At 41.8% G+C, this 12,342-nt stretch overlaps 1 protein-coding gene across 4 annotated transcripts in view; it reads left to right on the forward strand.

Annotated features, from left to right (window-relative positions):
• The window catches only part of C1QTNF7 (C1q and TNF related 7), a 72,951-nt gene that overhangs the window by 37,255 nt on the left and 23,354 nt on the right, over positions 1–12,342 (forward strand). Inside the window, exon 2 of one of the 4 annotated variants that reach the window (XM_061584506.1) lies at positions 5,510–5,811. The exons of the other annotated variants lie outside the window; for them this stretch is intronic. The gene's annotated coding sequence lies outside the window, so the exon portion shown is untranslated. The remainder of the gene's footprint in view (positions 1–5,509; positions 5,812–12,342) is intronic. 4 annotated transcript variants of the gene reach the window in all.

Genomic DNA, 12,342 nt, shown 5'->3' on the forward strand with positions numbered 1-12,342 from the left:
TTAGGCTACCTCAGAGGTCAGGCCATGTGACACATACAGCTGTCCACTCTCCGATCCTCAGCATCTGGGGCCTGAGGCAGTTGCTTCAATCTGCCTAATGGTAGGGCTCCATAAACTTGTCAAATCCATTTTCAACCATTGGTATCACCACCTCTTGAATAGTCAGCCTGGAGCAGATGCACACTCACTCCTGTTAGGGCAGACCTAAACAAATCCATACCAATTAGAGGTCCAGGGCAATGGATTTTTCCAATGTGAATAGTGCTGATTTGATGACCCTTGTGGCACTCAAGAAGCCACTTTCTCCCACCCAGAACAATACATTAGGTTTTAAAAGTCACCATATCAACGTTGAACTGGAGGAAAAATGTTGGGCACCTGGAAAAAAAGGTGTTTTTATAAAAGAAGAAGCCAAAAGTTTGCCTGAAACATGGAGAAGCAGGGTGAAAATGTGCAGTGACCTCCAAGCCAGCTGCTCAGGTGCCATTAGAAGAACAGAGTCAGCAGGGTGAAGAGTGACAGAGTGCCCCAATGTAGAAAAACTTACATTTGCTCCTGTAGGGAGTTATGTCTGAATGTATCCTATAGGTTGCATGAAGAGGTACTTTTAAAAAATATATTTTCTGCCTCTACTGCCCATCCATTTCATTGCATAACCTCAGATTTGAGCATTGTGAGACTGGGAGAAAACCTTCTTTCTAGCCACACCATACATAATTTTATATACTTCTTCTTTCTTTTTCCCCTAAGTATAGAAACCCCAAGCACTTGGGCCTGTCCTCATCAGGATGTTGCCCCAACCTCTTCAATCATTTTAGTTGCCCATTCCCCCCCTTTTTTTCCAGCTTTGCAATATCCTTTTTGAGATAAGGTAACCAGAACTGTACACAGTATTCCAAGTACTACTACACCATAGATTTACATAAAAACATTAGATACTGACTGTTTAATCTTAAATTCCTTTTCTAACGATTCTCAACAATGAATTTACCATTTTCATGCCTTCCATACACTGACAGTGCAATCCTATGCATGTTTACTCAGAAGTATGTCCCACTATATTAAATATGATTTATGTTCTATTAAATTGTACAAGATTGCAGTCGCAGTTTATGCTTTCATTGAGTTGTTCACCACGCTACCAATTCCATATATATGTGAAGATTTTTTTCGTCCTAATGTCTTTCCTCTCCCCTTTCTGTTGGAGAAGAGTGTAGCCAAGCAAACTCCACTGAGCTCCAAAAGGCTGCCTCCAAGCTCCGTAAACCTTTTCTCTTGACCATTTACACAGTTTGGAGAGATCTTTTTAGAGCCTGGCACAGTCCACTTGGTCAATCGCTTCTTCATAGGAAGGAGAGAAGTCCAGAGGCAGAGGAACCAATGGGCTTGAGTGAAGAGCACTACAGTGCGAGGGAGGAACCTTTGTGAAGGGTGTGATCCTATGTGGCTGGAAAGTTGTAAAGTATTATCTCGTGAGCACCACAGATGCAAAGAACAAAATGGTCACCTACTATTTCAGAATCCTGCGGCTCTGGACAAGCCCTGAAACACGTCAGGCCACCTGGGACCCTATGCTGAATATGAATCAAGGCCTGAAAGAGTTTTCTCACAGTTTGCATGTTAAGGGAATAAAAACTTGTAAACATTTAGATATCTGCACTGTAATATTATAATAGGTTTTTGGTTGGATGCAACTGGCTTGTGGGGTCCTTCGGTTGCACGTAACAATAATATTGCTTTCTCTTTTGAATCTGTAGCATGAATGTCATATGGAAAGGTACAAATTTGTATGTAATGGTTCATCTGAGCATTAATACTCCACAAATGGGAAACTCTTATTGTTAGATGGTCATCTTTCTTATGGAAACAATTTCAAAACTGTTTAAGAACTGGAAATGCTATTGTAATTTATCCTGATATGTAAAATATACAGATAAAATGGAAAACATTACTACTACTAATAAAATGAAGTGAAAAAAGCTTTGTGAATCAAATATGGACAGGCACTTTTCAGTTTTCAAATCGCATTCACCTGCATTAAAGTATTCATGACAATGGACTATGTTAATTATGGTCAATCGACTGTGACATCAACCCTCCCCCCTCCATTTTTCCTATTGACTATATATTTATAAGCTGATTCATATTTCAGTTTAATAACTGAAAAGAGTCTGTCTATATTTGGTCCATTAAGTTTTTTTCACCATTTTATTATTGTGTAGTAATTGTTCCATATTTATATATTTTACATCTCTGGATAAATTTTAGTACAATTTTCAGTTATTTGTCCTGACCTTTTTAAGTTTGCTTTTGTGTTTGTGAATGGTCAGGACACTATTTCTCTTTGTTTTACTCTAGCATCTTTATTATGGAGCCTGAGCAGTCATGAAGATGACAGTTTGCATGGCAAAATACACTTCCAGCCTCTGGGCTTCTGTCTGGAGAGTGGTCCCCTGACAGTACATAAGGTAACCTAGTGCAGCAAATTGCAACTGTGGAGGGAAGGCAAAATTCATGTGAAAAACAAAGGGCGATTAAAAAAGTTAAGTCCCTTGGTGTTGCCATCCTGATCTTAATCAAACATCTCCTTCCCCACAGCTGCTTTTTATCAAATTAAAAAAGAACAGAGATCCAATCTTTTATCTCCAAAGTCTCTTCTAGTTTGGTCCTATCATAGCCTTACATGAGCCACTTCATTCAGTCTCTGTCTCACACACATACCCCATTTGTAAGATGGAGATAATAATAATATTGACTTATTTTACAGGTTCTTCCAAGGATTACTAAAATAATGTATGCAAAAGGCTTTGAACATAGAAGTGCTAGGTGTTTGCAGTAGTGTAGTGGCAAATTCAGAAGTGCACAGTCCCTTCATTAGAGTCACAGACACACCTCCCCCCTCTTTTTGTTCCTGGTTTGAGAATGAGATCATTGTTAATTCCTTATCCCACAACAACAGACATCCCTAGAAGCATGAAAGGGGAGTTAGCTACTGAAAAGAGTCTTCTCACCTCTTTCATGCTGATTGGCTCATAGGATGCTGGAGATACAGGGACCCTACTGGCATCCTGCTCCCCAAAAAGTAAGGGGTCTAAGCCCCCCCCCCAAAACCCTGGACGACTACATCCCTGGGTATTTGAGAACATTGATTCAGTTAACAAGAACATGTAATGTTCAAGGTAAGGTATTTTCAGTGGGGTTCATAGATTCCTTCACAGATGTACATCCTATATAGTAAAGCTTTCTGAACCTTTTATTCCCTATTTCTTTGATCCAGCAGATGTCCCTTGGTCCACAGATGGTTAACCCTATTTGATTTTCTTTGTAATCCTCAAATGTTCTGCTCAGTACATTTTCTTTATTCAGGAATGTGCTGGGTTGTATCATACAGACTTCATATACTGAATGAAAAGCTCCTCTGACTGGTGAATGATGTCATTTCCTGGCTCTAAAGCTAATAAGACACACATGTTGTCTTGTGTATTTTTGATGGTTAGTTTCTTCCTCTTACTTGATGCATGGTTTCCAACTGGCAGCTATGCAATAAAATGCTTCAATGTGGCTCAACACTAGTTATGCAAGCTATCAAAAAAGATTAGTTGTCAGAGTTAAATAAGGAGTAAGATGATCTTTCAGGAATCCTGGTCCAAAGCTGCATAGAGCTTTGTATATCAAAAGCAGAACCTTGAACTTAGCCCGGTACCTAATGGGCAGCATATTGTGGTCCTGGAGAGAGAAACTCTGGGGAAGGGAAACTGTGTGGCAGGGAGAATGGGTTGGTGAATGGAGCAAGCAGGGGAACACCCCCTCATGTGTGTATATATTATATATACTGTACATATATATTAGATTATACTATAATTAGAGCTTTACAAGTATGTCCCCTAAATTTTCTAGACCACAAAATATAGATTAGCCTATATTTATCATTTGTAACATACTCTTGCTCTGTTTACAAAAGCTTTTTGGTCTGGTTGCCTAAAGGCAATTTTTACTTGCCCAAGTAACCCTGGTATGTAATAATATAAATGATAATCTTTAATAGAAGATAGTTTAATCACTATGATGCTAATGCCCAGGAACTATTCAGTATTGTTATAAAATTGGGGGGGTAACTTAGATGGCATCTTTTATGTCCCCTCCAAGTCTGTGACTTTTATATCTGTAAGTTAGGATTGATTAGGAAAAGAAATTGCTAAAGTAGTCAAACCAGTCTCTTTGTTAAGTTAATGGCTCTAGTCATGTCTATTTACATGACTAAAGAATATGGATAACTGATTGCTTCCAGGCAGAGCTTGGAAAAGTTACTTTTCCAAGCTCTGTCAGAGGTAAGTTAGTATCCCTCCCTCCCATGGCTGGAGGTGATGTCATTGGTGAGTGTAGCACAGTAGACTAGGGGCTAGCCTTGTCTTGAAGTGGGCTGGGACACAGAGGCTTGGCTTGCTCTCTGTCCTGAATCCAAAACTATAGCTTTGGGGGAAACCCCGCCCCTAGAAACCTAATGGGGGAGCAAGTTCTGTTGAAGTGTTAACATTTTGTGTATGTTCAGCCTGAATATATGTGTAAATAAAACCATATATCACAAAGACACCACCATCTCCAGTGACTTTCATTCTAGGGAAAGCAAACGTGAGATATGTACTGTCACCCCTGAAATATCTCACTGCTTAGAGATTGGGATGCACGTAACAGTATGTTTGGGAAATGGGAGGAAAAGGGGGTAAATGGGGGAGCAGCATTTGGCAGTTCCAGATTGTGGGGTGGTTCACACGGCAATCCATGCAAGCAGCTCTGGAGCATGAGAATCTGCATCTCCATATATGAGTGTTACAGTATGCATGCTAATGACCATCCCTTCTCAGAGCCAGTGTGAGTTGTGGCTACACAATGTTGGACTTGTGTGAGAACGTTCTAGATTAAAATCCACATTGGGTCATGATACTCACTAGGTGACTTTAGCCTTACACACCTCATAGATTTACTGTGGAAGGGAGGTATACAACTCTTTGGAGAAAGTACAGCATTCAGATATAATTAAAAAATAAACACTCCAGTTGTGCTGACTACATTTTCAACTTCATGTGTAGGTGTCAGTCAGGGCTGCCTGGTTATGATGTCAGTAGTCAGGTCCCCTTGTGGACTCCTGAGGCACTTGCTTGATGGAGTCTCAGTAAGTATGAGTGATCTTTCTGCCTTTCACATGCAAACACATATTGAGGGCAGCAGAAAAGCAATGAAAGATACCTCAATACATAAACATATATGGCTCTTTATTTTAGATATTTCATGATTTTACCCACAAGAATGGTTGTGATTGGCCAACCAAATCTAGTAGTCTCCCCTGCAAAACACATACACACAGGCCCAATGTGCAATTTTATTTCTTTTATTTCTGTAGTAAATAAATGCAGTTTTGTTTCCCTACTGATAATGCAAGTAATCCTGCCACATGGCATATATCTCACTGAAGCATTTGTCTGCTAAGATAGTGTTTTGTTTTTAATTGCAGCGAGAGGATGAACGCATTAAAATGCCAGCTGGAACTCACCTACCAGACAGCTTAAAGAAAGGAGCTCTTAAATAAATCCACTCAACAGTAGAAAGACAGCATCATCCTCAGGTGTTTGCTGCCAAGCTTGTTTTGGTTATGTCAGTCTGCATCCGAAAAGATTAGACTAAAATTCATTGCTTACGCAAATCACTCATGGGCAATAGGCCTTGAAGCATGTTTTTAAAAATACATGGGTGAAGGAAGTGGATCTAATTTGCAGTTCCATAAATTGTAGCTGAAGACGGGCCAGGTGAGCAGAGGTAAGATATGCTGCTCAGAATGATGACTAGGTAGGCCCCTGGCGAATTTGCTAAATGCTGGTGGCGGAGTGAGGGCGATATTCCTGGTCCCAAGCATCCCATTCTTTTTGTCCCGCCCTCAGTGCCCTACCTCCTTCCCAAGTCACCTACTGAGACTGGGTGCTGAGGCTCAGCTTCCGTTTTCTGTGGGCAGCAACGGCGGTGGCACCTTCTGCAGCCAGCAAAAAGTCCTCATTAGAAATAATAATTGAGATTGGAAATATAAGCTTAGCTCCAAAGATTCCCATGCATGAGTGGAAGGAACTTCTGCTTGTGAACCCAAGGAGAAACATTTTCCCTCCCGCAACATGCAGAAAGCCTCATCCTCCTTCGTTGCATGCTATTCTGGAGACATCCCAGGCCGCATAAAATGTTGGAAAGTGCAGGTGCTGTAGCTGAGGAGATTCAGCAATCCTGTACTCATTCTCAGAGGCACTTGGGATTTCTGCAGCTACCTGCCGTTTCTTGTCACCATCTGGAGACTTAACAGAGCCAAGAATAATAGGAACCTCTGGAGGGGGATGGGCAGAAGACCTGCTATTGTCCATCAGATTCCGTAAAAGGGGCTGTGCTTATGGTAACGATGATGCTGTGGGATTGAGTTACAGGACTGGAATGCTGTCTGTACTGCGTGTTGTCTCATTTTAACATTTTCCATGGACACTATTCTGCTATCAATCATCCCATTCCATACTCTGTGTATTATTCTTCAGTGATGAGGTCAATTGCCCTGTAACGTTTCAATATTTGTATTATCGTTTTTCATTGAAAGGTAATTAGAGTTAATTAGATTCCAATTAGGTGAATGGGACAGGAAAATAAAATAGTGCACATCCAAAGCATTTGGGGATTTAAATGTTCTCAACATGGTAAAACTGCCAGGTAACAACAGTCCAAACCTCACCGTTATTTTATACTGACGTGGCTGTTAAGATCATGAGGTTTTATCTCTTCAGTATTGGTTTTTATTAATATCAGCAGGAGGGTTTGAGTTGAAGGAGAAAGTACATGAGGAAGGTAATAATAAATTGGAGTGTTATCAAATATTGTTTTTAATTCTTACTTAACCAGAATCTGTCCCCCCCCCCATGTCACATCTGGGTAGGGAATATTTTTTTTAAAAAAGAGGGAAGTTAAGATGCCTGGGTGACATCTGTGGCATCAGTTGTCCTATCTTACAGGACGCTTCTGTAACTTGAGGGATGGCAATAGTTATCTGCTGTACCCTCAAGTACATTTGGGTTAGTTATATAATCATTTGGAATTGCTCATTTTTAGCCTGCAAGCAAGACCATCCAGGTAAACTAGATATCATGGAGATTGTATAGGCATTGGGACTGAACCACAGTGGAAGTGAAATTCAGCACAATATGTTATTGATAGCAGTTACAATATATAGCCATTTAGAGCTTTACAATAAAACAATCCCTAAGCAGGGCAACACATTGTCCCCTAACCCTACAATGGTTCCATTCTATCTCCGCTCTCAGAGGCAGTTAACTTCTGAATACCAGTTGTGGGGATCGCAAAGGGGGAGAGTACTGTTGCACTCTGGTCCTGATTACTGGCTTCATGGAGGCAACTAGTTGGCCACTGTGTGATCAGAATGCTGGAATAGATGGGCCATTGGCTGCTCCAACAAGCTCTTCCTATGTTATCTTTACAAAATTCTACTCACACATTTCATATCAGCTGTGGTGTTAATTAAATCCATAAATTATTAATTTTGGCTTAGTACTGTACCCAGTTCTCATCTGGCAGATACTGTCTCTTTAAGGCTATCTAGTCTTAAAATGGCCTTGATCTAAGGTGAATAGCAACGGCAGCATGACCACCATACAAAATGCATGGTGAAGATTAAGAAATGGGGCCCCAAATTCATGTTTGGGTTAAAGATGGATTCCATGTCTGAAAAGGCTGATGACGAGACTGTATATAATGTGGCAGTGCTGCAGCAGTTTTCTGTACTTTGAACTTTCTGTACTTTGAGGAGCACATTGCTAAGAACATAAAAACCAACAACAAAAAATTCTATCAATACATTCAAAGCAGGAGACCATCTAGGGAGGCGATTGGACCCTTGGATGATAAGGGAGTCAAAGGTGTACTAAAGAACGATAAGGAGATTGCAGAGAAGCTAAATGAATTCTTTGCATCTGTCTTCACAGTGGAAGATATAGGGCAGATCCCTGAACCTGAACTAACATTTGCAGGAAGGGATTCTGAGGAACTGAGACAAATAGTGGTAACGAGAGAGGAAGTTCTAGGCTTAATGGACAATATAAAAATGGACAAATCACCAGGCCCGGATGGCATCCACCCGAGAGTTCTCAAAGAACTCAAAGGTGAAATTGCTGATCTGCTAACTAAAATATGTAACTTGTCCCTCGGGTCCTCCTCCGTGCCTGAGGACTGGAAAGTGGCAAATGTAACGCCAATCTTCAAAAAGGGATCCAGAGGGGATCCCGGAAATTACAGGCCAGTTAGCTTAACTTCTGTCCATGGAAAACTGGTAGAAAGTATTATTAAAGCTAGATTAACTAAGCACATAGAAGAACAAGCCTTGCTGAAGCAGAGCCAGCATGGCTTCTGCAAGGGAAAGTCCTGTCTCAGTAACCTATTAGAATTCTTTGAGAGTGTCAACAAGCATATAGATAGAGGTGATCCAGTGGACATAGTGTACTTAGACTTTCAAAAAGCGTTTGACAAGGTACCTCACCAAAGACTTCTGAGGAAGCTTAGCAGTCATGGAATAAGAGGAGAGGTCCTCTTGTGGATAAGGAATTGGTTAAGAAGCAGAAAGCAGAGAGTAGGAATAAATGGACAGTTCTCCCAATGGAGGGCTGTAGAAAGTGGAGTCCCTCAAGGATTGGTATTGGGACCTGTACTTTTCAACTTGTTCATTAATGACCTAGAATTAGGAGTGAGCAGTGAAGTGGCCAAGTTTGCTGACGACACTAAATTGTTCAGGGTTGTTAAAACAAAAAGGGATTGCGAAGAGCTCCAAAAAGATCTCTCCAAACTGAGTGAATGGGCGGAAAAATGGCAAATGCAATTCAATATAAACAAGTGTAAAATTATGCATATTGGAGCAAAAAATCTGAATTTCACATATACACTCATGGGGTCTGAACTGGCGGTGACCGACCAGGAGAGAGACCTCGGGGTTGTAGTGGACAGCACGATGAAAATGTCGACCCAGTGTGCGGCAGCTGTGAAAAAGGCAAATTCCATGCTAGCGTTAATTAGGAAAGGTATTGAAAATAAAACAGCTGATATCATAATGCCGTTGTATAAATCTATGGTTCTGGTCGCCTCATCTCAAAAAGGATATTATAGAGTTGGAAAAGGTTCAGAAGAGGGCAACCAGAATGATCAAGGGGATGGAGCGACTCCCTTACGAGGAAAGGTTGCAGCATTTGGGGCTTTTTAGTTTAGAGAAAAGGCGGGTCAGAGGAGCCATGATAGAAGTGTATAAAATTATGCATGGCATTGAGAAAGTGGATAGAGAAAAGTTCTTCTCCCTCTCTCATAATACTAGAACTTGTGGACATTCAAAGAAGCTGAATGTTGGAAGATTCAGGACAGACAAAAGGAAGTACTTCTTTACTCAGCGCATAGTTAAACTATGGAATTTGCTCCCACAAGATGCAGTAATGGCCACCAGCTTGGATGGCTTTAAAAGAAGATTAGACAAATTCATGGAGGACAGGGCTATCAATGACTACTAGCCGTGATGGCTGTGCTGTGCCACCCTAGTCAGAGGCAGCATGCTTCTGAAAACCAGTTGCCGGAAGCCTCAGGAGGGGAGAGTGTTCTTGCACTCGGGTCCTGCTTGCGTGCTTCCCCCAGGCACCTGGTTGGCCACTGTGAGAACAGGATGCTGGACTAGATGGGCCACTGGCCTGATCCAGCAGGCTCTTCTTATGTTCTTATGTTCTTACTTGTGAACCCCGGGTTTTCTTTGTGTTCATTCTCAGCATTGTACTGGCATTTCATGCACAGAAGCAGGTAGCAATTTGGCTGGTTCTGCCTAGGTTGGCTCCAGATACCACTTCTTCACTGCTGCCAGCGTATTCCATGACCTCTCGGAGGACACATCCCTTATGCAATGAAGATCTTCTTCAGCTTCCAAATGAAGCAGCTCCTGGGTAGCAGCCATGTATTTTTCATATGCAGCCCTTCTTCCTTAACTGGTGTTGGCTTACAATGAACTAATCATTCAAACTATTATTTCCATTCTCTCTTTTGCTTCCTCCTTATGTACACTTAACTCTTTAACTAAATAAGCTTTCAGGAACCTTCACAACTTCCAATGCAAATTCAGATTTCTCACCGAATTGCCATAGGCTGGGAGGTTCATTCCTCTACAGTTCAGAGTATACAGTGGAAGCTTGCTATAACCCTTTTCGCTGTACTGCAGATTTGGATATACCGGGGATATGATCAAGTCCTCCAAGTAAAATACTCTGTACAATAGAGCAGTCTGCACATTTCCTGCCTCTTTGTCAAGACAGTTGGCTTTGTTGGTTGCTCTTACTTCAGCCTTGGTTGTTATCCCACACTTTTTCATCCTCTGTGCTTCTTGTCCCTAGTGAGTCCTCTGCTTCCTTTCCCTGGGTGTTTCTGAGTCTTTCCCCCTCCGCGTTCTTAAAAATCTTTCTTGATGTCCCCCTCCCTCCCTCTCTTTCTCCCTCTCTTTTCTTTACTGGCAGTTCTTGAGCCTTCTCTGAATTTATTTTTGTTAGCTTGTTTTCCCCTCTGTGCTACCCTTCCTGCTTCTTCATTCCCACTGCAGTGACAGCAGGGTTTTTTGCCACTCTAGGAACCAATACTTGTTGGCTTTAACTCTTTCAGTGCAGTTTTCATTATAATGTGGAACCCCTATAACACGGGTGCATCCTTTGTCCCCTGGCCCCTGCATTATAACAAGCTTTTACTGTACTCCAAAACAATAGTTTTGAGATCTAGAGGACTGGAAACTAGCCATGGGCCGTGTGCTTCCTCCTTTCACCTCCCCCCTCCTCCTCTTTCAGAAATACATCCCTTCTCTGCTTCCAAAACAGAATTAACCATAGTTTGCCCTCACATGTGAATAATGGTTTGAAGTGGGATTCTGATCTAGAGGGCAAGTATTGACTATAGTTTTCAAATGCAAATATCATGACAACCTATGGTTAGCAATAAAACATAAAAATTGAGAGTGAAGCCATGTTCTGGGAATGGCAGGAGTGCATAAACCCACAACTCACTCACAATCATTCATTTTCACCAGGTCTATCTACACGACAAACATATTGTTGTGCACAGCCCAATATCTGAGTGGTGAGAGACTTCAGGAGCTCCAGCACTTACCCATGGTTTACTTTCCTTGAAATGAAGGTCACTGGGGACTTTGTGTCTTTAGGATATATGGTTTTATTTACACACATATACAACCTGAGCATAAGATGGTAGGACTCACAGTGTTAGCACTCCAACAGACCTTGCTTTCCCATTAGGTTGCCAGGGAAGTCCCCAGAGCCACAGCTTTGGATTCTGCACGGAGAGCAAGCTTCTGTCTCTCTCCGGCTCCCAGTTTCAGACCAGACCAGCAAAGGCTTTCTCCTGGGCTGTTGTTCTCCTACATACAAGATGACTTCCAGCCAGATGAGCAGGGAAGGCCTATCCTCTATTGAAAGAGCATTACCAGCTAGTTGTTCTCATGGCAACATAGCATAACTTTGGTCATGCAAATAGGATGCTTAACAGACTTGGCTGGGGCCATTACCTTAACAAAGAAACTAATTTGACCAGTTTAGTGGTTTCCTCTGCCACAGATCTGAACCATATAGATACAGAATTACAGACCTGGAGGTGACTCAAAGACAGCATCCAGACCAACCCCCCAATCCTATAACAATATATTATTTTATGGGTTTCTGCCTTGGAAATTTTGGGAAAGGCTGTTGGTGAGGGAGGTGAAAATTCTCTTTTAGAGATCCCTAAGCCCCACAGCTCCCAGAATTCCTTGGGGAAAAGGAATGACTATTTAATTAGTTTACATCTGAGTGGAGATGAACCTGTGGCCCTCCAAATATTGTTGGATCCCTGATTACTGGCCATGCCGGCTGGGGCTGATAAGAGTTATAGTCCATCAACATCTGGAAGGCCACATGTTCCCCACCACAGATTTAATGCATCATCAGTCCTCCCCCCAAAAGCATATATGGTGGTGCTGAAGCCCCCCCAAAAAAACCCTCTCCTTCTCTGACTATTTTCTTCAGAGTTGGCTACATTCTAAGTACCAGAATGGTTTCCTCCAGCCAGTGAGGTTAGTCTGGTAGCTATTAGGCATCAGTGCTCAATATGGCAAGCATCCCCTAGCCTTCAGTATCTGTTAAGGAAGCATCTTTAGGTAGTAGCTAAACAAAACCCTGGAGAAAATGTCCCCATACATGATAACCATCACAATGCTGTCTTTACTTCTACTGGACTTGTTGCTGTCTTACT

Source organism: Rhineura floridana, chromosome 9, assembly GCF_030035675.1.
Source record: "Rhineura floridana isolate rRhiFlo1 chromosome 9, rRhiFlo1.hap2, whole genome shotgun sequence".
NCBI lineage: Eukaryota > Metazoa > Chordata > Lepidosauria > Squamata > Rhineuridae > Rhineura > Rhineura floridana.